The 24,463-nt window shown below is 38.5% G+C and overlaps 1 pseudogene; it reads right to left on the bottom strand.

Moving 5' to 3' along the window:
* Positions 1-10,073: 10,073 nt before the first annotated feature.
* Positions 10,074-24,463, bottom strand: part of LOC125157060 (protein Mpv17-like) — a 38,375-nt pseudogene continuing 23,985 nt past the window's right edge.

The raw sequence follows: 24,463 nt of genomic DNA, 5'->3' as shown, positions 1-24,463 counted from the left end.
CTTTATATTTTAAATTTAAATGCTTGACCAGTTTTGAGTTAATTTTTCTATAAGGTATGAAATTTATTTTTTATTTTTTATTTTTTTCAATATATGAAGTTTATTGTCAAATTGGTTTCCATAGAACACCCAGTGCTCATCCCAAAAGGTGCCCTCCTCAATACCCATCACCCACCCTCCCCTCCCTCCCACCCCCCATCAACCCTGTTTGTTCTCAGTTTTTAACAGTCTCTTATGCTTTGGCTCTCTTCCACTCTAACCTCTTTTTTGTTTCCTTCCCCTCCCCCATGGGTTTCTGTTAAGTTTCTCAGGATCCACATAAGAGTGAAAACATATGGTATCTGTCTTTCTCTGTATGGCTTATTTCACTTAGCATCACACTCTCCAGTTCCATCCATGTTGCTACAAAGGTCCATATTTCATTCTTTCGCATTGCCACGTAGTACTCCATTGTGTATATAAACCACAATTTCTTTATCCATTCATCAGTTGATGGACATTTAGGCTCTTTCCATAATTTGGCTATTGTTGAGAGTGCTGATATAAACATTGGGGTGCAAGTGCCCCTATGCATCAGCACTCCTGTATCCCTTGGGTAAATTCCTAGCAGTGCTATTGCTGGGTCATAGGGTAGGTCTATTTTTAATTTTCTGAGGAACCTCCACACTGCTTTCCAGAGTGGCTGCACAAATTTGCATTCCCACGAACAGTGCAAGAGGGTTCCCGTTTCTCCACATCCTCGCCAGCATCTATAGTCTCCTGATTTGTTCATTTTGGCCACTCTGACTGGCGTGAGGTGATATCTGAGTGTGGTTTTGATTTGTATTTCCCTGATGAGGAACGACATTGAACATCTTTTCATGTGCCTATTGGCCATCCGGATGTCTTCTTTAGAGAAGTGTCTGTTCATGTTTTCTGCCCATTTCTTCACTGGGTTATTTGTTTTTCGGGTGTGGAGTTTGGTGAGCTCTTTATAGATTTTGGATACTAGCCTTTTGTCTGATATGTCCTTTGCAAATATCTTTTCCCATTCCGTTGGTTGCCTTTTAGTTTTGTTGGTTGTTTCCTTTGCTGTGCAGAAGCTTTTTATCTTCATAAGGTCCCAGTAGTTCATTTCTGCTTTTAAGTCCCTTGCCTTTGGGGATGTGTCAAGTAAGAAATTGCTGTGGCTGAGGTCAGAGAGGTCTTTTCCTGCTTTCTCCTCTAGGGTTTTGATGGTTTCCTGTCTCATATTCAGGTCCTTTATCCATTTTGAGTTTATTTTTGTGAATGGTGTGAGAAAGTGGTCTAGTTTCAACCTTCTGCATGTTGCTGTCCAGTGCTCCCAGCAACCATTTGTTAAAGAGACTGTCTTTTTTCCATTGGATATTCTTTCCTGCTTTGTCAAAGATTAGTTGGCCATACTTTTGTGGGTCTAGTTCTGGGGTCTGTATTCTATTCCATTGGTCTATGTGTCTGTTTTTGTGCCAATACCATGCTGTCTTGATGATGACAGCTTTGTAGTAGAGGCTAAAGTCTGGGATTTTGATGCCTCCTGCTTTGGTCTTCTTCAAAATTACTTTGACTATTCAGGGCCTTTTGTGGTTCCATATGAATTTTAGAATTGCTTGCTCTAGTTTCGAGAAGAATGCTGGTGCAATTTTGATTGGGATTGCATTGAATGTGTAGATAGCTTTGGGTAGTATTGACATTTTGACAATATGCTTCCAATCCATGATCAGGGAATGTCTTTCCATTACTTTATATCTTCTCCAACTACCTTCATAAGCTTTCTATAATTATCAGCATAGAGATCTTTTACATCTTTGGTTAGATTTATTCCTAGGTATTTTATGCTTCTTGATGCAATTGTGAATGGGATCAGTTTCTTTATTTGTCTTTCTGTTGCTTCATTGTTAGTGTATAAGAATGCAACTGATTTCTGTACATTGATTTTGTATCCTGCAACTTTGCTGAATTCATGTATCAGTTCTAGCAGACTTTTGGTGGAGTCTATTGGATTTTCCATGTATAATATCATGTCATCTGCAAAAAGTGAAGGCTTAACTTCATCTTTGCCAATTTTGATGCCTTTGATTTCCTTTTGTTGTCTGATTGCTGATGCTAGAACTTCCAACACTATCTTAAACAACAGCGGTGAGCGTGGACATCCCTGTCATGTTCCTGATCTTAGGTAAAAAGCTCTCAGTTTTTCCCCATTGAGGATGATGTTAGCTGTGGAATTTTCATAAATGGCTTTTATGATGTTTAAGTATGTTCCTTTTATCTCGACTTTCTCAAGGGTTTTTATTAAGAAAGGGTGCTGAATTTTGTCAAAGGCCTTTTCTGCATTGATTGACAGGATCATATGGTTCTTATCTTTTATTTTATTAATGTGATGTATCACATTGATTGATTTGCGAATGTTGAACCAGCCCTGCATCCCAGGAATGAATCCCACTTGATCATGGTGAATAAGTCTTTTTATATGCTGTTGAATTCGATTTGCTAGTATCTTATTGAGAATTTTTACATCCATATTCATCAGGGATATTGGCCTGTAGTTCTCTTTTTTTACTGGGTCTCTGTCTGGTTTAGGAATCAAAGTAATACTGGATTCATAGAATGAGTCTGGAAGTTTTCCTTCCCTTTCTATTTTTTGGAATAGCTTGAGAAGGATAGGTATTATCTCTGCTTTAAACGTCTGGTAGAACTCCCCTGGGAAGCCATCTGGTTCTGGACTCTTATTTGTTGGGAGATTTTTGATGACTGATTCAATTTCTTCGCTGGTTATGGGTCTGTTCAAGCTTTCTATTTCCTCCTGATTGAGTTTTGGAAGTGTGTGGGTATTTAGGAATTTGTGCATTTCTTCCAGGTTGTCCAGTTTGTTGGCATGTAATTTTTCATAGTATTCCCTGATAATTGCTTGTATTTGTGAGGGATTGGTTGCAATAATTCCATTTTCATTCATCATTTTATCTATTTGGGTCATCTCCCTTTTCTTTTTGAGAAGCCTGGCTAGAGGTTTATTAATTTTGTTTATTTTTTCAAAAACGCGGGGCGCCTGGGTGGCTCAGTCGGTTAAGCGTCCGACTTCAGGTAGGTCACGATCTCGCAGTCCGTGAGTTCGAGCCCCGCGTCGGGCTCTGTGCTGAGAGCTCAGAGCCTGGAGCCTGTTTCTGATTCTGTGTCTCCCTCTCTCTCTGCCCCTCCCCCGTTCATGCTCTGTCTCTCTCTGTCCCAAAAATAAATAAACGTTGAAAAAAAAAAACGCAACTCTTGGTTTTGTTTATCTGCTCTACAGTTTTTTTAGATTCTATATTGTTTATTTCTGCTCTGATCTTTATTATTCCTCAACCTCTGCTGGGTGTGGGGTGTCTTTGCCGTTCTGCTTCTATTTCCTTTAGGTGTGCTGTTAGATTTTGTTTCTTGAGATAAGCCTGGGTTGCAATGTATTTTCCTCTCAGGACTGCCTTCGCTGCATCCCAAAGCGTTTGGATTGTTGTATTTTCATTTTCACTTGTTTCCATATATTTCTTTTTTTTAAAATTTTTTCAACGTTTATTTATTTTTGAGACAGAGAGAGACACAGCATGAACAGGGGAGGGGCAGAGAGAGAGAGGGAGACACAGAATCTGAAACAGGCTCCAGGCTCTGAGCTGTCAGCACAGAGCCCGATGCGGGGCTCGAACTCACGGACCGTGAGATCATGACCCGAGCCGAAGTCAGATGCTTAACCGACTGAGCCAACCAGGTGCCCCTGTTTCCATATATTTCTTAATTTCTTCTCTAATTGTCTGGTTGACTCATTCATTTTTTAGTAGGATGGTCTTTAACCTCCATGCTTTTGGAGGTTTTCCAGACTTTTTCCTGTGGTTGATTTCAAGCTTCATAGCATTTTGGTCTGAAAGTATGCACGGTATGATCCCAATTCTTGTACACTTATGAAGGGCTGTTTTGTGACCCAGTATGTGATCTGTCTTGGAGAATGTTGCATGTACACTCGAGAAGAAAGTATATACTGTTGCTTTGGGATGCAGAGTTCTAAATATATCTGTCAAGTCCATCTGATCCAATGTCTCATTCAGGGCCCTTGTTTCTTTATTGACCGTGTGTCTAGATGATCTATCCATTTCTGTAAGTGGAGTGTTAAAGTCCCCTGCAATTACCACATTCTTATCAATAAAGTTGCTTATGTTTGTGAGTAATTGTTTTATATATTTGGGGGCTCTGGTATTCGGCGCATAGACATTTATAATTGTTAGCTCTTCCTGATGGATAGACCCTGTAATTATTATATAATGCCCTTCTTCATCTCTTGTTACAGCCTTTAATTTAAAGTCTAGTTTCTCTGATATAAGTATGGCTACTCCAGCTTTCTTTTGACTTCCAGTGGCATGAAAAATAGTTCTCCATCCCCTCACTCTCAATCTGAAGGTGTCCTCAGGTCTAAAATGATTCTCTTGTAGTCAGCAAATAGATGGGTCTTGTTTTTTTATCCATTCTGATACCCTATGTCTTTTGGTTGGCGTATTTAGTCCATTTACATTCAGTGTTATTATAGAAAGATATGGGTTTAGAGTCATTGTGATGTCTGTAGGTTTCATGCTTGTAGTGATTTCTCTGGTACTTTGTCTCACAGGGTCCCCCTTAGGATCTCTTGTAGGGCTGGTTTAGTGGTGACTAATTCCTTCAGTTTTTGTTTGTTTGGGAAGACCTTTATCTCTCCTTCTATTCTAAATGACAGACTTGCTGGATAAAGGATTCTTGGCTGCATATTTTTTCTGTTCATCACATTGAAGATCTCCTGCCATTCCTTTCTGGCCTGCCAAGTTTCAGTAGAGAGATCAGTCACAAGTCTTATAGGTCTCCCTTTATATGTTAGAGCACGTTTATCTCTAGCTGCTTTCATAATTTTCTCTTTATCTTTGTATTTTGCCAGTTTCACTATGATATGTCATGCAGATCGATTCAAGTTACTTCTGAAGGGAGTTCTCTGTGCCTCTTGGATTTCAATGCCTTTTTCCTTCCCCAGATCTGGGAACTTCTCAGCTATTATTTCTTCAAATACACCTTCAGCACCTTTCCCTCTCTCTTCCTCCTCTGCAATACCAATTATGCGTATATTATTTCTCTTTAGTGCATCACTTAGTTCTCTAATTTTCCCCTTAAACTCCTGGATTTTTTTATCTCTCTTTTTCTCAGCTTCTTCTTTTTCCATGATTTTATCTTCTAGTTCACCTATTCTCTCCTCTGCCTCTTCAATCCGAGCTGTAGTTGTCTCCATTTTATTTTTCAGTTCATTGATAGCATTTTTTAGCTCCTCCTGGCTGTTCCTTAGTCCCTTGATCTCTGTAGCAATAGATTCTCTGCTGTCCTTTGTACTGTTTTCAAGCCCAGCGATTAATTTTATGACTATTATTCTAAATTCACTTTCTGTTATATTGTTTAAATCATTTTTGATCAGTTCGTTAACTGTTGTTATTTCCTGGACGTTTTACTGAGGGGAATTCTTCTGTTTCATCATTTTGGATAGTCCCTGGAGTGGTGCGGGACTATGGAGCACTTCCCCTGTGCTGTCTTGAATAAGTTGTGTTAGTGGGCGGGGCCGCAGTCAGACCTGATATCTGCCCCCAGCCCACCGCTGGGGCCATAGTCAGACTGGTGTGTGCCTTCTCTTCCCCTCTCCTAGGGGCGGGATTCACTGTGGGGTGGCGTGGCCCGTCTGGGCTACTTGCACACTGCCAGGCTTTTGGTGCTGGGGATCTGGTGTATTAGCTGGGGTGGATTGGTAAGGTGCGCAGGGGTGGGAGGGGCAGGCTCAGCTCTCTTTTCCTTTGGAGATCCTGGAGGGAGTCAGACCCACCGGAGGGATGGATCCGCAGAAGCACAGCATTGGGTGTTTGCGCGGTGCAAGCAAGTTCCCTGGCAGGAACTGGTTCCCTTTGGGATTTTGGCTGGGGGATGGGCGAGGGAGATGGCGCTGGCGAGCGCCTTTCTTCCCCGCCAAGCTGAGCTCTGTCATCCGGGGCTCAACAACTCTCCCTCCCGTTGTCCTCCAGCCCTCCCGTTCTCCGAGCAGAGCTGTTAGCTTATAACCTTCCAGATGTCAAGTCCCTCTTGCTGTCGGAACACACTTGGTCCGGCCCCTCTGCTTTTGCAAGCCAGACTCGGGGGCTCTGCTTGGCCAGCGGGCTGCCCCTCCACCCCGGCTCCCTCCCTCCAGTCCGTGTAGCGCACACCGCCTTGCAGCCCTTCCTACCCTCTTCCGTGGGCCTCTTGTCTGTGCTTGGCTCCGGAGACTCCGTTCTGCTAGTCTTCTGGCAGTTTTCTTGGTTATTTAGGCAGGTGTAGGTGGAATCTAAGTGATCAGCAGGACGCGCGGTGAGCCTAGTGTCCTCCTACGCCGCCATCTTCCCAGGATCCCCCCCTAAGGTATGAAATTTAGATGCATGTTCATATTTTGACTCTGCATGTCCAGTTGCTTGAGCACTATTTGTTTAAAAGTTTATCTATCCTTTATTAAATTGCTTTTATACTTTTGTCAAAAATCAGTTGGACATATTTGTATGGGTCTTTTTATGGGTTTTCTATTTTATTCCATTGATTTAAGTGTCTCTGTGTCAATATTACATAGTCTTGATTGCTGTGGCTATATAATAAATCTTGAATTTGGGTAAGCTGATTCCTCCCACTTTATTCTTTTGTGAAATTGTTTTTGCTATCCTAGTTCCCTTGCTTTTCCATATACATTTTAGAATAGTCTTGTGTATATCTGTGAAAAAATATTGCTGGGAGTTTATAAGAATTGCATTAAATCTATATATCAACTTGGGGAGAATTTAGATATTTAGTATGTTGAATTTTCCACCCCATGAACATGTCATGTATCTCCATTTATTTAGATCATATTTGACTTCTTTCATCAACATTATGTAGTTTCTAGCATGTAAGTTCTGTATGTATTTTGTTAGATTTACCCTTAGGTATTTATTTTAAAAGCAATTTTAAGTGGTATAGTATTTTTAATTTCAGTGTCCGTGTGTTCATTGTTGTTTGTATAGAAATACAATTGATTCTCATGTTATTATCTTATATCTTGCAACCTTGCTGAACTCACAAAAACTCAGTTTTGGAGGGTTCTTTGGGTAGATTTATTAGGGTATTCTATGTAGAAAATCATGTCATTTTCAAATAGGGACAATTTTCTTCCTTCATTTCCATCTGTATGCCTTTTCTTTTCTTGCTTTATTGTACTGACTAAACCTTCTAACACTATGTTGAATAAGAGGGAGTGAGGATGGACATCCATGCCTTGTTCTTGATCTTAGTGGGGGACCATTCAGGCCTTCACAATTGAGGTATGTTAACTGTAGGCTTTATGTAGATGCTCTATATCAAGTTGAGAAAGTTCCTCTCTATTCCTATTTTCTGAGAATTTTATCATGATGGTGTGGAATTTTGTCAAATTTTTTTTTCTGCAACAATTGATATGATCATGTAATTTTTCTTCTTTAGCCTATTAATGTGAGGGATTGCATTGATTAATTTTTCTAATATTATACCAGTCTTGCATTCTTCATATAAATTGTACTTGATCTTGGTGTATAATTAATTTTATGTGTAGCTGAATTGTTTTTTCTATTATTTTGTTAGACTTTTACATATGTAGTCATGAGAAATATTGGTATGTACAGTTTTTTTTGCACTATATATCTGGTTTTGGTATCAGGGTAATACTAGTTTTATCAAATGCATTTTGAAGTGTTTCTTCCTCTTCTATTATCTGAAAGATACTGTGTGGAATTGGCATTTATTCTTTAAATGTTTCGTATAATTCTACTAAATTTAATTTTATTATAATAGTACTCAAATTATCTATTTTATATTGGGTGAGGTTGTGGTAGTTTGGATTTTTTGAATAATCAGTCCATATCACCTAAGTTGTTGAATTGTGTGCATAGAGTTTTTCATACCATTCTCTTACCATTTTGTTGTCTACAGGGTTGTGGTGATATCCCCTGTTTCATTCTTATATTGGTGATTTGTGTTTTATTTTTATTTCTTTGTCAGTCTCTCTAGAGGTTTGTCAACTTTATTGGTCTATTTATTTATTTCAGGTTTGTAGATTAATTTCTTAATAAATAGGTTAAAGAGAAGTTACATCTTTGCAATATTGCAATTTTCTACTAATAAACACAACCTATATCTACTTGTTCCCATAGTGTTTTCAGTTTTTTATATGCAAATATAACAGCTATTCATTTATTATAGTAATATATAATTTGCTTACCAAAAAACTAATTAAAGAAATTTTTAAGGGGCACGTGGTGGCTCAGTTGGTTAAGCATCCAACTTCTGCTCAGGTCATGATCTCACAGTTCATAGGTTTGAGCCCCACGTTGGGCTCTGCACTGACAGCTCAGAGCCTGGAGCCTGTTTCAGATTCTGTGCCTCCCTCTCTCTGCCCCTCCAACACTTGTGCTCTCCCTCTCTCTCTCTTTCAAAAATAAACATTTAAAAAAACAACAACAAAAAGAAATTTGGACAACAGAAACATAATATAAAGGAAAATACAGAGGTAAATAACAATCCCATATAGTTGTATCACACATAGAAATCCACTGTGAACAGTCTCTCGTGTGTGCTGGGTATTATTATGCAGCATATTTAATTTCACGTTGTGTAAAAATGAAGCTTCACATTTGATCTCATGATAGTAGATATTCTCTAAAGTACAATTTATAACTGCCAACATTATATCACATAAATATACTACAATTTTTTCAACCAGTCTTCAGTTGTTAAACATTTCACGGATTTTTTTGGTAATGTTTTATTTTTTTAAGTGGCACTACAGTGAACAAACTTATAAATATGTATGTGTTCTCTTGGTTCTTTAATTGTTTAAATTTTTAAATTTTAATTAAATCCATGTTACTTAACATATAGTGTAATAATGGTTTCAGAAATATAAATTAGTGATTTATCAGTTACATATAACACCCAGTGGTCATCCCAGCAAGTGCCCTCCTTAATGCCCATCACTCATTTAGTCCATCCCCCCACCCATCTCCCCTCCAGCAACCCTCAGTTTGTTCTCTGTATTTGAGTCTCTTATGGTTTGCCTCCCTCTCTATTTTTATCTGATTTTTCCCCTTTCCCTACATTCATCTGTTTTGTTTCTTAAATTCCACATATGAGTGAAATCATATTTGTCTTTCTCTGACTGACTTATTTCTTTTTTTTTTTTTTTTTTTTTTTTTCAAAACCTTATTTTATTTTTTTCAACGTTTATTTATTTTTGGGACAGAGTGAGACAGAGCATGAACGGGGGAGGGGCAGAGAGAGAGGGAGACACAGAATCGGAAACAGGCTCCAGGCTCTGAGCCATCAGCCCAGAGCCCGACGTGGGGCTCAAACTCCCGGACCGCGAGATCGTGACCTGGCTGAAGTCGGACGCTTAACCGACTGCACCACCCAGGCGCCCCCTGACTGACTTATTTCTATTAGCATAATACATTCTAGTTCCATCCTCAGGAAACAAGTTGTTAATGAGGATGTAGAGAAAGGGGAACACTTTTGCCCTGTTGGTGGGAATGCAAACTGGTGCAGCTGCTCTGGAGAATAGTATGGAGGTTCCTCAAAAAATTAAAAATAGAACTACTCTATGACCCAGCAATTGTACTACTTGGTGCAGCCATTCTGGAGAACAGTATGGAGGTTCGTAAAAAAATTAAAAATAGAGCTACCTATGACCTAACAATTGTCAAAGGATGCAAAAATGCTGATTTGAAGGGGCACATTGAGCCCCAATTACTCAGTGATCAAAAAGAATGAAATCTTGCCATTTGCAACAGCATGGATGGATCTAGAATGTTTTATTGATCTTTTTAAAGAATGATCTCTTTGTTTTGAGTATAAGACAATTATAAAGGTTTTAATGATTTCAAAAGCAGTCAGGTTCTAAACCCATTAAGTTCTGACTTGCAACTGAACCCCATGAAAACTGATATGCCCACTTTGAGGAGGTTGTCTGACCATCCAGGTCAAGCTGGATCACCACAAGGTAGAGACAATGGAGTAAGGCAGGCCTAGAGCTGGTGTGTCTTCCAGGATAGATAGGCATTCCAGATAACAGTAACACACTGGACAAGGGCCAAGCTGTAATGAAGGTGAACCAGGTGGAAGTTGGCTAACTGCACAGAAGGCTAGAGATTATAGTTGGTAATAAGGGCACCAGGATTGTCCTGCTGTAGCTTGGCCCATCTGTCCCTGACTGACAGTCCATTGAACGCTCCTACCAGTGGGAAGAAACAGCCTAGAAAGCACAGGGCAAAGCTCCGCTGATTTAATAGCATCATCTTTAGTGCATCTACCTTGGTGGTGCTGGGGATAAGCTGGTCAAAACCCCTGTACAAGCCTTATACTACAGAGCCCACAAAACCACAGCCCAGAGAGACCATAGTTAGGGTCCAGCCAGTCTGGTGTTCCTACAGACCTCACCTCTCCACCAGCTGCTGTGAGATAATGTCACTCAGAACCATCAGGGACGCAGCTGTCATGACCTGTACTTTCCATGGATTTTGTAGTTTCTACAAAACTAAAAGGCAATCTACAGAATGGGAGAAGATATTTGCAAATGACATATCTGATAAAGGCTTAATATCCAAAATATATAAAGAACTTATAAAGCACAACACCCCCCAAAAATGAATGATCCAATTAAAAAATGGGAAGAAGACATGAACAGACATTTCTACAAAGCAGACATCCAAATGGTCAACAGACACATGAAAGGATGCTCAACATCACTCATCATCAGGGAAATGCAAGTCAAAACTACAATGAGCTGGGGCGCCTGGGTGGCGCAGTCGGTTAAGCGTCCGACTTCGGCCAGGTCACGATCTCGCGGTCCGTGAGTTCGAGCCCCGCGTCAGGCTCTGGGCTGATGGCTCAGAGCCTGGAGTCTGTTTCTGATTCTGTGTCTCCTTCTCTCTCTGCCCCTCCCCCGTTCATGCTCTGTCTCTCTCTGTCCCAAAAATAAATAAACGTTGAAAAAAAATTAAAAAAAAAAAACTACAATGAGCTATCACCTCACACTTGTCAGAAGGGATAAAATCAACAAAAAAGGAACAGGTGTTGGTGAGGATGTAGAGAAAGGAGAACCCTCTTACACTGTTGGTGGGAATGCAAACTGGTGCAGCCACTCTGGAAAACAGTGTGGATGTTCCTCAAAAATTTAAAAATATAACTACCCTACAGCCCAGCAATAGCACTATTGGGTATTTACTCAAAGAATACAAAAATACTAATTCAAAGAGTTACATGCATCCCAATGTTTATAGCAACATTATCTACAATAGCCAAATTATGGAATCAGCCCAAGAGTCCATCGACTGATGATGGATAAAGAAGATGTGGTACATACTACTCAGTCATAAGAAAGAATGAAATCTTGCCATTTGCAACGACATAGATCGAGCTAGAGAGTATTATGCTAAGCGAAATAAGTCATTCAGAGAAAGACAAATACCATATGATTTTACTCATATGTGGAATTTAGGAAACAAAACAAATGAGCAAAGCAGAGAGAGAGAGAGAGAGAGAGAGAGAGAGAGACTAAGAAACAGACCCTTAGCTATAGAAAACAAACTAATGGTTATCAGAGGGGAGGTGGGTGAGGGTGTGGGTTAAATAGGTGATGGGAATTAAGAAGTGCACTTATTGTGATGAGCACCAGGTGTTAAATGGAAGGGTTGAGTCACTATTTTGTACACCTGAAACTAATATTATACTTTATATCAACTAACTGGAATTGAAATAAAAACTTGAAAAAAGTAAAGAACCATCTGTTTATTTCATAGATTTTCTCTATTATTTTTCTATTTTCACTTTTATTGACTGCTGTTTATTATTTCTTTCCTGATTGCTTTGGGTTTATTTTTCTTTTTGTTTTCTAAGTTCTTAAGCTGAGAGCTTAGATTATTGATTTGAGACTATTACTGTTTTTTAATATATGCATTTAGTGCTATAAATTTCCCTCTCAGCACTGCTTTAGCTGTCTTAACAAATTTTAATATGTTGTGTTTTCATTTTCATTCATTCATTCTGAAGCACTGTTTGATATCCTCCAACATTTCCTCTTTAACTCATGGATTAATTAGGAGTGCGTTTATTTTCCAAGAGTTTGAAGATTTTACTGTTATTTTACTGTTATTGATTTCATGTATGATTCCATTATGGTTGGAGAACACACTTGGTATGATTTAAATTCTTTTAAATTGGTTGAAATTTGTTTTATGGCCCGCAATATGATCTATCTTGGTATATGTTTCATGGGTACTTGAAAAGAATGTGTAGTTGACTGTTATTGGGTGTAGTGCTCTATTTATCCTGTTGGTTGACTGTGTTGCTCAATTCCATATACTTGCATATTTCCCCCTAGTATAATTGTGGATTTGTCTATTTTTCTAAATAGAGAAAGAGTTCTGTTTTTCCAATTCTCAGAACAGTTCTATCAGTTTTTGCTTTATAGATCTTTCAGCCCTGTTGTTTGGTGCATACACATTTAGGATTCCTGGTAGACTTTTCCTTTTATCATTATGTAATGCCCATCTCTGTCTCTGGTAATTTTCTTTGAAGTTTACTTTATGTGATATTAATATGGCTATTCCTAGTGATACTAATATGGCTATTCCTAGTCTCCTTTGTTTGATATGTCATTTTCTCTATTTTTACTTTCAACCTGTCAATATCATTATATTTTAAGTGAGTTTCTTGTAGACAACATAAAGTCGGGTCATGTTTTTAAATTCCCACTGCTAATCTCTGTCTTTTAACTGGTATATTTAGATCATTGTAAATTATCAGTATACCAGGGTTGAAGTCTGCCATTTTATTTTTTGTTTTCTGTTTTTGATTTATAGGCTTTACTTATTTTATTTTCCTGTGGGTTACTTGAACATTATTTAGAATTCCATTTTGATTTATCTATAGTGCTTTTTTAAGTTTTAAGTTTTAAGTTATTGATTTTGAGAGAGAGAGAACATGTGTGTGCATGTGAGTGGGGAAGGGACAGAGAGAGAGACAGAGAGAGGGAGAGAGAGAATCCCAAGCAGGATCCACACTTTCAGTGCAGAGCCCGACATGGGGCCCAATCCCACCAACTGTGAGATCATGACCTAAGCTGAAATTAAGAGCCTGATGCTTAACCGACTGTGCCACCCAGGCACCCTTAGATTCTTTCTGTATAGAATTTTTAGTGATTACTTTTGGAATTACATTTTATATACATGTATGTAACTTATTACATGTATCATCATTTTACCAGTTTGAATGAAGTATAGAAACTTTAGCTCCCTTTATGTCCTTTTACCCTCCCTATTTATAATGTGATTGTTTTAAATATTTTCTCTACATATGTTTAGAACCACATCAGACAATATTATAATTTTTGCATTAACCATAAAACATACTTTAGAAAACTCAAGAGAAGGAAAACCTATTGTATATACCCATACTTTTGGTTGCTGTGTTCTTTCTTTTCATGATGTTCCAAGTTTCTTTCTTTTACTATTTTCTTTCTGTTTAGAGAACTTCCTTTAGCCATTCTTATAGGTAAGTCTGCTCATGATAAATTCTATTAGTTTTTCTGCATCTGGGAATGTCTTGATTTCCCCTTCATTCTTGATATTTTTTCTGGATATGGAATTCTAAGGTGATAGTTTTTGTTTCAGCACTTGAAAGTGTTGTGCTACTTTATTTTGGCAATCATGGTTTCTGATGAGAAGTCTGCTATTCAAATTGTTTTCCCCCTATAGATAAGTAATCATTACTCTTTCACTGATTTCAATATTATTTCTTTGACTTTAGTCTAAGAAGTTTGACTATGATGTATTGGTGTGGATTTTTTTGCATTTACCATTTTTGGATTCACTTAGCTTCTTGAACCTGTAGGGAACCATGTGGGAAGTTTTCAGCTGTTATTTCTTTGAGCATTTTTTTCAGACCTACCCTCTCACTCTTCTCCTAGGACTCCAATGAGAAATATTAGATTTTTTGTTATAGTCCCATAAGTCAATGCAGCTTTGTGTATTATTTTTCACTATATTTTCTATTTTTCAGATGGGGTAATTTCTATTGCTCTGTCTTCTAGGTTACCAATTCTTTCCTCTATCCCCTATATTCTGATGTTGGGACCATCAATTGAGCTTTATATTTTGGTGATTTTATTTTTTAGTTCTAAAATTTGCATTTTGTTCTTTATGTCCTCTGTTCCTTTGTTGAGACTTTCTATTTGTTCCTGAGTTTTTCTGTTTTATCATTTGCTTCAATTGTGTTCGTTATTGCCCACTGAAGTATGATTATGATGATGGTTAATCTTGGACCGATATTCTAACATCTGTGTCATCTTGGGGTTACCGTTTATTTTGTCTTTTTTCATTCAGTTTGAGATCTTCATGGTTCCTTGTACAAGTAATTTTCAGTTGAAGTTTGAACATTTTGGCTATAATATTATGAGGCTCTGGATCTTTTTTAAACCTGTTTTAGCTTGCCTTTTTTGATACTGATTTGGCAGGTAAGAAGGGTGTCACCTCATTATTTCCAGGTAGGGGTAGAAGTCTATATTCCCTATTCAACCTCAATTAACACCCAAGGTTGGGGAAATTTTCATTACTCCTGGCAAGGGTAGGATTTCCATCTCTTCACTAGACCTCCACTGATGACTCCCTGGCTGGGAAGGAATGAAGTGCCTTGTTAATGCTCCACATCTGACTTTCACTCACACTAAAAGTTATAGGGGTTTCATTTATGTTGGGCAGTTAGCTTTCTCTAACATCACCCCAGTGCAGAAGTCACCTTGTTACTGTTGAGGGTGTGTGGAAGACCAAGCTTCTCAGGTGATTTCTTTTTTTTAATTATTAATTTATTTTATTGTTTAAATTACATCCAAGTTAGTTAACATATGGTACAACGATGATATCAGGAGATTACTTAATGCCCCTTACCCATTTAGGCCATCCCCCTTCCCACAACCCCTCCAGCAACCCTCTGTTTGTTCTCTATATTTAAGAGTCTTTTATGTTTTGTTCCCCTCCCTGTTTTTATATTATTTTTGCTTCCCTTCCCTTATGTTCGTCTGTTTTATCTTAAATTCCACATCTGAGTGAAGTCATATGATATTTGTCTTTCTCTAACTGACTAACTTCCCTTAGGATAATACCCTCCAGTTCCATACACATAGTTGCAAATGGCAAGATTTCATTCTTTTTGATTGCTGAATAATACTCCATTGTATATATATATACCACATCTTCTTTATCCATTCATCCATCGATGGACATTTGGGCTGTTTCCATACTTTGGCTATTGTCAATAGTGCTGCTATATACATTGGGGTGCGTTTGCACCTTTGAAACAGCACACCTATATTCCTTGGATAAATACCTAGTATTGGAATTGATGAGTTGTAGGGTAGTTTTATTTTTAATGTTTTGAGAAACCTCCATACTGTTTTCTAGAGTGGCTGCACCAGTTTGCATTCCCCTTAGTCATGCGAAAGAGATCCTGTTTCTCCACATCCTTGCCAACATCTGTTGTTGCTTGAGTTATTAATGTTACCATTCTGACAGGTGTGAGGTGTTATCTCATTGTGGTTTTGATTTGTATTTCCCTGATGATGAGTGATGTTGAACAGTTTTTCATGTGTCTATTTGCCATCTGGGTGTCTTCTTTGGAGAAGTGTCTATTCATGTCTTTTGCCCATTTCTTCACTGGATTATTTGTTTTTTGGGTGTTGAGTTTGATAAGTTCTTTATAGATTTTGGAGACTAACCCTTTTTCTGATATGTCATTTGCAAATATCTTCTCCCATTCTGTCAGTTGCCTTTTAGTTTTGCTGATTGTTTCCTTTGCTGTGCAGAAGCTTTTTGTTTTGATGAGGTCCCAATAGTTCATTTTTGCTTTTGTTTCCCTTGCCTCTGGAGACGTGTTGAGTAAGAAGTTGCTGTGGCCAAGATCAAAGAGGTTTTTGTCTGCTTTCTCCTCGAAGATTTTGATGGTTTCCTGTCTTACATTTAGGTCTTTCATCCATTTTGAGTTTATTTTTGTGTATGGTGTAAGAAAGTGGTCCAGGTTCAATTTTTTGCATGTTGCTGTCCAGTTTTCCCAACACCACTTGCTGGAGAGACTGTCTTTATTCCATTGGATGTTCTTTCCTGCTTTGTCAAAGATTAGTTGGCCATACGTTTGTTGGTCCATTTCTGGGTTCTCTATTCTGTTCCATTGATCTGAGTGTCTGTTTTCATGCCAGTACCATACTGTCTTGATGATTAAAGCTTTGTAATATGTATTGAAGCCTGGGATTGTGATGCCTCCTGCTTTGTTTTTCTTTTTCAAGATTGCTTTTGCTATTTGGGGTCTTTTCTGGTTCCATACAAATTTTAGTATTGTTTGTTCTAGCTCTTTGAAGAATACTGGTATTATTTTGATAGGTATTGCATTGAATATGTAGATTGCTTTGGGTAGTATTGACATTTTAACAATGGCATGGAATATTTTTCCCTTTTTTGTGTCTTCTTCAATATCTTTCATAAGCTTTCTATAGTTTTCAGTGTATAGATTTTTCACCTCTTTGGTTATGTATATTCCTAGGTATTATATGGTTGTTGGTGCAAACATAAATTGAATCGATTCCTTGATTTCTCTTTCCATTGCTCCATTATTGGTGTATAGGAATGCAGCCAATTTCTGTGCGTTGATTTTATATCCTGTGATCTAGCAGTTTTTTGTGGAATCTTGCCATCTGCGAAGAGTGAAAGTTTGACTTCCTCCTGGCCAATTTGGATGCCTTTTATCCCTTTGCATTGTCTGATTGCTGAGACTAAGAGTTCCAATACTATGTTGAATAACAGTGGCGAGAGTGGACATCTCTGTCTTGTTCCTGACTTTAGGATGATATTAGCATTGGGTTTTCATATATGGCTTTTATGATCTTGAGGTATGATCCTTCTATCCCTACCTTCTTGGGTTTATTTATGGAGAAGGGATGCTGTATTTTGTCAAATGCTTTCTCTGCATCTATTGAGTGGATCATATGGTTCTTGTCCTTTCTTTTATTGATGTTATGCATCACATTTGTTGTTTTGTGAATATTCAACCAGCCCTGCATTCCAGGTATAAATCCCACTTGGTCGTGGTAAATAACTTTTTAAATTTATAGTTGGATCCAGTTGGCTGGTATTTTATTGAGGATTTTTGCATCCATGTTCATCAGGGAAATTGGTCTATAGTTCTCCTTTTTAGTGGGGTCTTTGTCTGCTTTTGGAATCAAGGTAATGCTGGCTTCATGGAAAGAGTTTGGGGGTTTTCCTTCCATTTCTATTTTTTGGAACAGCTTCAAGAGAATAGGTGTTAACTCTTCTTTAAATGTTTGGTAGAATTGCCTTGGAAAGCCATCGGACCCTGGACTCTTGTTTTTTGGGAGCTTTTTGATTATTAATTTGATTTCTCTACTGGTTATGGGTGTGTTCAAATTTTCTATTTCTTCCTGTTTCAGTTTTGATAGTGTATATGTTTCTAAGAATTTGTCCATTTCTTCCAGATTGCCCATTTTATTGGCATATAATTGCTCATAATATTCTCTTATTATTGTTTTTATTTCTGCAGCGTTGGTTGTGATCTCTCCTCTTTCATTCTTGATTTTATTTATTTGGGTCCATTCCTTTTTCTTTTTGATCCAAACCTAGTGGTTTATCAATTTTGTTAATTCTTTCAAAGAACCAGCTTCTGGTTTCATAGATGTGTTTTACTCTTTTTGTTGTTGTTGTTGTTGTTTTCGATCACAGTCATTTCTGCTCTAATCTTTATTATTTTCTGCCTTCTGCTGTTTTTGGGTTTTATTTGCTGTTCTTTTTCCAGCTTTTTGAGGTGTAAGGTTAGGTTGTGTGTCTGAGACCTTTCTTCCTTCTTTAGGAAGGACTGGATTGCTGTATACTTTCTTCCTATGACTGACTTTGTTGCATTCTAGAGGTTTTGGTCCATGGTGTTATTGTTTTCATTGGCTTCCATGTACTTTTTAATTTCCTCTTTAACTTCTTGGTTAGCCCATTCATTCCTTAGTAGGATGTTCTTTAGACTCCAAGTATTTGTAATCTTTCCAAATTTTTTCTTGTGATTGATTTCAAGTTTCATAGCATTGTGGACTGAAAATATGCACGGTATGATATCAATCATTTTGTGGTTGTTAAGGGCTGATTTGTGTCCGAGTATGTAATCCATTCTGGAGAATGTTCCCTGTGCACTCGAGAAGAATGTGAGTTCTGCTGCTTTAGGATGAAATATTCTGAATATTTCTGTTAAATCCATCTGGTTCAGTGTGTCACTCAAAGCCATTGTTTCCTTGTTGATTTTCTGATTACATGATCTGTCCATTGCTGTAAGTGGGGTGTTGAAGCCCCCTACTATTATGGTATTATTATCAACAAGTTTCTTTATGTTTGTGATTAATTGATTTATATATTTGGGTGCTATCACATTTGGAGGATAAATGTTTACAACTGTTAGGTCTTCTTGGTGGATAGACCCCTTAATTATGATATAATGCCCTTCATCTGTTGTTATAGTCCTTATTTTAAAATCTAGATTATCTGACATAATATGGCTACTCTGCCTTTGTTTTGTTGACCATTAGCATGATTGATGGTTCTCCATCCCCTTATTTTCAATCTGAAGGTGTCTTTAGGTCTAAAGTGGGTCTCTTGTAAACAGCATATAGATGGATCTTGTTTTCTTATCCATTCGGTTACCCTGTGTGTTTTGATTGGAGCATTTAGACCATTGACATTTAGAGTGAGTACTGGAAGACATGAATTTATTGCCATAATGTTGCTTGTAGAGTTGGAGTGCCTGCTGGTGTTCTTTGGTCCTTTCTCATCTTTGTTGCCTTTGGTCTTTTTCGGTTTTCTTTTTTTTTTTCACTTTTTCTCCCCTCAGAGAGTCCCCCTTAAAATTTCTTGGAGGGCTGTTTAGTGTTCATAAACTCCTTTCATTTTTGTTTGTCTGGGAAATTTTTTATCTCCCCTTGTATTTGAATGAGTCTTGCTGGATAAAGAATTCTTGGTTGTATATTTTTTCCAATTCAGCACATTGACTATATCCTGCCACTCCTTTCTGGCCTGACAAGTTTCTGTGGATAGGTCTGCTGAAAACCTGATCTGTCTTCCCTTGTAGGTTAAGGACTGTTTTTCCCTTTCTGCTGTCATGATTCTTTCCTTGCCTGAGTATTTTGTGAATTTGACTAAGATATGCCTTGTTGATGGTGGTTTTTGTTGAATCGGATGGGAGTCCCCTGTGCTTTCTGGATTTTGATGTCTGTGTCTTTCTCCATGTTGGGAAAGTTTTCTGCTAGGATTTGCTCACATAATACTTTTTCTCTCTCTTCATCTTCTGGGACCCCTATGATTCTGATGTTGTTCCTTTTTAATGAGTCACTGAGTTCTTTAATTTTTATTTCGTGCTCTTTAATTTTATTTCGTAGTCTCCTTCTTTTTTCTGCTTCATTATTCCCCATAAGTTTGCCCTCTATATTGTTGATTTCTGCTCTGCCTCATCCATCCTTGCCACCATGGCATCCATTCGAGATTGCAGCTCAGTTATAGCAGTTTTATTTCATCCTAACTAGCTTTTACTTCTTTTTTCGCCACAGAAAGGGATTCTAATCAATTTTTGACCCCAGCTAGTATTCTTATTAACGTGATTCTAAATTCTGGTTCAGACACCTTGCTTGTGTCTGTGTTGGTTAAATCCCTGGTTGTCGTTTCTTTCTGCTCTTTCTTTTGGGGTGAATTCCTTCTGTTTTTTATTTTGAAGGAAGAAAAGGAATCAATGAGTTAAAAAATTAAGATTAAAAAATTAAAGACAACACACACATACACACACACACACAAATCAAATAAATGATGCTAGATCCTAGGTGTGTTTTGGTCTGGGTGTTGAAAGGGGCTTGAGAGATTAGAGAAAAGGAGGAAAAACAAAACAAAACAAAAACAAAAAAAGGAAAACATTTGAAAATTTGAAAAAATGAATACAATGAAATAGAATAAAATGAAATTATGGAAGTAAGTAGTATTTGAAAATTTACAAAAAAGTTATAAATATAGTAGAAAATAATTAAATAAAAGTATTTTAATAAAAATTGAAAAAAAATTTCTCTTTCTGTATTCAAGATAACAAAAAGAAACAAAAAAGAAAAAAAAAGAAAATTGAATAGATGGACCAGCATGAACAGACTGAGATACGATTGAAAGTACATTGTTTACCCCTAGAAGTCAACCTATGAATCACTTTATAGTCCATAAACTAAGCAGGCATAGAGAGTTTTGGTGTTTCTTAAGAGCAAGGTTGGCCCAGTTTGGCGGGGCTTAGTGTAGTGGTTCTGTTCTTCCCTAGATGGCGCTGCTTAGCTTACTGGAGTGGATTGTTATGGCCCTTGTAGGTGAGTATGCACATGTGTGGGAGAGGTTAAAATGGCATCACCCAGCTACCCAGTCTCTAGTATCTGAACTCTGTTCTCTCCAGTCAGCAGTCACACCCTTATCCTTTGTCTCTGGCTTTCATCCACTCCCCTTTTACACTGTCCATGACCAAGTCATTAAGTTGCCAAGTGGCACCTGCCTCCTGAGTTTTATCTCAGATGTGGCTGTTTTTCCCAACCCCTTAATTCTGAGCAACTGTGGCTTTGCCCCATTCTGCCCCTCTGCAGGAGGTTCTCACCAAGCAAATGGCCAGGTGCGGGCTGCACCCAGGAATGCCTGTGGGACCGTGCTGCTGCAATGCCTATAGACTGTGGTTGGATGCCTTCCTGATCCAGAAAAAGTTCATGTGATCGTGTAGCAGCATTGTTTCAGGCATTATGGAAAATCACAACACACACCTGACACTAGGCTTCACCCTTAACGACCTTATTCCAGAACCAGTGAATGTCGTTGTTTTCTAGGGTCCACTGGGGCCCTGCCTTTGTGGGGGGCACACAGCCTCTACCAAATGTCCTCCCAGCAGGGGAACCACCTCTCCTTGTGTGTCCCGTGGCCCCCTGGACTTCACTCTGCTCCTGGGAATTCATCCTTCTCACCAGAGCACTGCCAGGTATCAAGCTGCAGAATTTCAGACTCTGCACCTCCCCTGTTTATAGAGTCCTAATGGAATTTGAACCCTCCCCTTTCTCCTTTCTCCCTTTTTAGTTTGGTCCCTGCAGCTGTTTCCACTTTTCCACTTCCTCTCCAACTTCTTTTGGTGGGGGGTGCTTTTCCTGTATTCTCCTCTCTCCACCCCCCCCCCCCCACATCTCCATCCTCTCTCTGCACACAAAGACAGCTCCCTGTCCCTGAGGCTTCTCTCTCTCCCCCAGTTCATCTCTCTGCACCATGAACCTGCTGAATTCTGTGGTTCAGGTTGTGCAGATTGTTGTGTTAATCCTCAAATCAGTTTTCTAGGTGTACAGGATGGTTTAGTGTTGATCTGGCTGTATTTCATGGACGTGAGACATAAGAAAACCTTCCATGCTGTTTCGCCATCTTGGCTCCTCCCAACCCCTCCCTTCTGAGGGACTATGGCTTTGATCTGCTCAGACCCTCTGGGGGACGGTCTCGCTGAGCAATGGCCAGGTACTGGCCCACCCCCAGGAACGTTTGAGAGACCACGCTGCTGTTGATGCCTAGAGACTGTGGCTGGGTGCCAGCCTGCCCCAGAAAAAGTTCACTCGATCTTGTAGCAGCAGCATTTCAGTGATTCTGGAAAATCACAACACACATCTGGCACTAGGCTTCACCCTTAATGTCCATGTTCTAGTACCAGTGAATGTGATTGTTCTCAGGGCCCACTGGGTCCTTTGCCTGTGGGGAGTCTGCACAGCCTCTACCAAGTGTCCTCCCAGCAGGGGAACCACAACTCCCCATGTGGCCCGAGGAGCCCTTGGACTTCACTCTCTGCCTCTGGGGATTTGCCCTTCCCTCCAGAGCACCACCAGGTATCGAGCTGCAGAGTTCCAGAGTCTGCATTCCCCCTGTTTATAGAGTCTTAATGGAAATTAAATCCTGTCTTTTCTTCTTTCTGCCCCTTGTTTTCAGTCCTGTGGCTGTTTCCACTTTTCCACTTTCTCTCCAGCTGCTTTTGGTGGTGGTGGTGGTGGGGGTGCTTTCCCTGTACTGTACCCTGGTCTACATCCTCTCTCTGCAAGCAAAAATAGCTCGCTGCCCTCTGCGGCTTCCTCTGTCCCCCAGTTCACCTCTCTGCGCCATGTACTTGCCAAGATCTGTGGTTCAGGTTGTACAGATTGGTGTGTTAATCCTCAAATCAGTTTTCTAGGTGTGCAAGATGGTTTAATGTTGATCTGGCTGCATTTCAGGGAAGAGAGACATTAAAAAAAAAAACTTCCATGCTATTCTGCCATCTTAGTCCCTCCCTCAGGTGATTTCTACTAATGGGGCCTCATTATTGCCCAGGAGTGAAGAAATTCCAACTCCTTACATGGCCTTTTCTGGTGCCACCCAGTGGAGGTTTTGGGCAGCACCTTATGAATTTGCAAGAGTGGATGCATGCAAGAGTGGAAGCATAAGTTTCCCATTCAGCCTTTGCTACAATGAGTAAAGGCGGGGCTACAGTTGCTTTCTATGGTGTTCGACTAGAGTATAGTGCTAATTGTCTAGAAGTTTCCTGGTCCTTGGACTAGTGAAAGCAGACTTTAATTTGTGCTTTTTTTTTGTCTGTACCCACTGGTGTTTCTGGGTTGCTAGCTAGATTCTTTGTCTCTAAGTCTGAGATATATTAAGCAAAAAGAAAACTGGAGGAACTTACAACTGAGATCCCTAGCTGTTATGTCTTCTTTTCTCCACTTTCAATAGTCTTCCTATGCTTGTTTTATATATAATTTCTAGGGTTTTTAGATGTGCTTAGTGGGGAGAATAAAGAAAAAATGTATCTACTCCATCTTCCAAGAAGCAGAAGTTGTGTTATTTTTTAAAATCAAAGTAATTCATTTGCATAATTTAAGAAGTTAAGGGATTTATGACATAAATCTGCAATTCCTTACCCCTTTCTTATGTATTCCTGGATCTGACTCTTTGGAGGCAACCACTTTCAATATTATTAGGTGTTTCTTCTATTATTTACTTCCATGTTTCTAGACAACATCCTCACTCTATTTATTGACTTTTAAAAATTTAATATCTATTATTTTTTTGTAGTGGTAGATAAGGATTTAGCTTTCTCATCTATTTTTCCTCATTTTCTTCATCTTTTCAATATAGACATGTCACCATTTATTTTCATTAAATTGGTATCAGTGTTTATATTATTATAATAAGGTAAATAGTATTCTTAAATTTTTTCCAAGTTGTTCTATCAAATATTCCCCCCACCTTTCCTTTTCTCTTCTCTCAAATATTTCATCATATTAACTCATCTACAATAAAATTTCTTTTCCTAAAATTTGCTTTTCTTTAAGGTTCTTTGCTCTCTTTTTCCCATATGGACTGTTTACTCCCTTAGCTTGCTGTACAAATGTCATCCTGGGACTTTTCTGAAGTTTCAGTACTGTGCCCTGGTATAGGTAAAGCTTTTAACATTCATTTTGTTGGAACTTTCGTGAGCAGTTTTAATCTGGAGACTCATGTTTTTCAGGTCCAAAACATTCTCTTATGGTATTTCTTCGAAAATTTCTTCTCCTTCACTTTCTCTCTCTCTCTCTCTCTCTCTCTCTCTCTCTCTCTCTTCTCTCTCTCTCTCTGTCTCTCTCTCTGTCTCTCTAGGACCTAGCGTTAATTAGTTGGATATTAGAACTCTTGGATTGATTATGGAGAACACTAATTTTTTTTCGATTTTTTGACTTCCATTCACTTTTGTCCTACTTTTGGGGAATTTTCTGTGATTTTATTTTTTCGTTTTCTATTGAGTTTTTATTTTATTAAGTTACATGTATTAATTTTACATAAAATGAATTAAACTAATTTTATTAAGTTTTAATTTTTAAGAGTTTTTTTTAAACTTTTTCCTGATTGTTTTCATAACATTTTATGTCTATTTCATAGAAGCCATAATTTCTCATATTTTTCAGCTTTTTCTCCATTCTCTGAATTACTTTCTTCAGTTTCTTTCTGTTTAATTTTGCTTTTGTCATATGTTGAGAGCTTTCATCAGTGATATGATGATTGGTTACTTGCTTATATGTAGGTTTGATGCATAAAACATGAATAGGGGCTTTGTGAATATGGGCAGGGTGTACAGTGTGCAGAAGTTTGCTACTGATTGTTCACATAATTCATTGGGGGCCCAAACTGTCAATATGTAGAAGTCTTTTCTTTTAAACTACATTTCTCCAGAGATGGTTCTTTCAATTACTTGCCTGAGGTTACTGACTTGGTTAGAAGACTTTCTGACCATGGTATAGAGAAAGAGGTATGCATGGGTGTCTGACCATTTCATATGC

Source organism: Prionailurus viverrinus, chromosome X, assembly GCF_022837055.1.
Source record: "Prionailurus viverrinus isolate Anna chromosome X, UM_Priviv_1.0, whole genome shotgun sequence".
Classification (NCBI taxonomy): Eukaryota; Metazoa; Chordata; class Mammalia; order Carnivora; family Felidae; genus Prionailurus; species Prionailurus viverrinus.
This window is presented reverse-complemented; position numbering and strand designations above follow the sequence as displayed.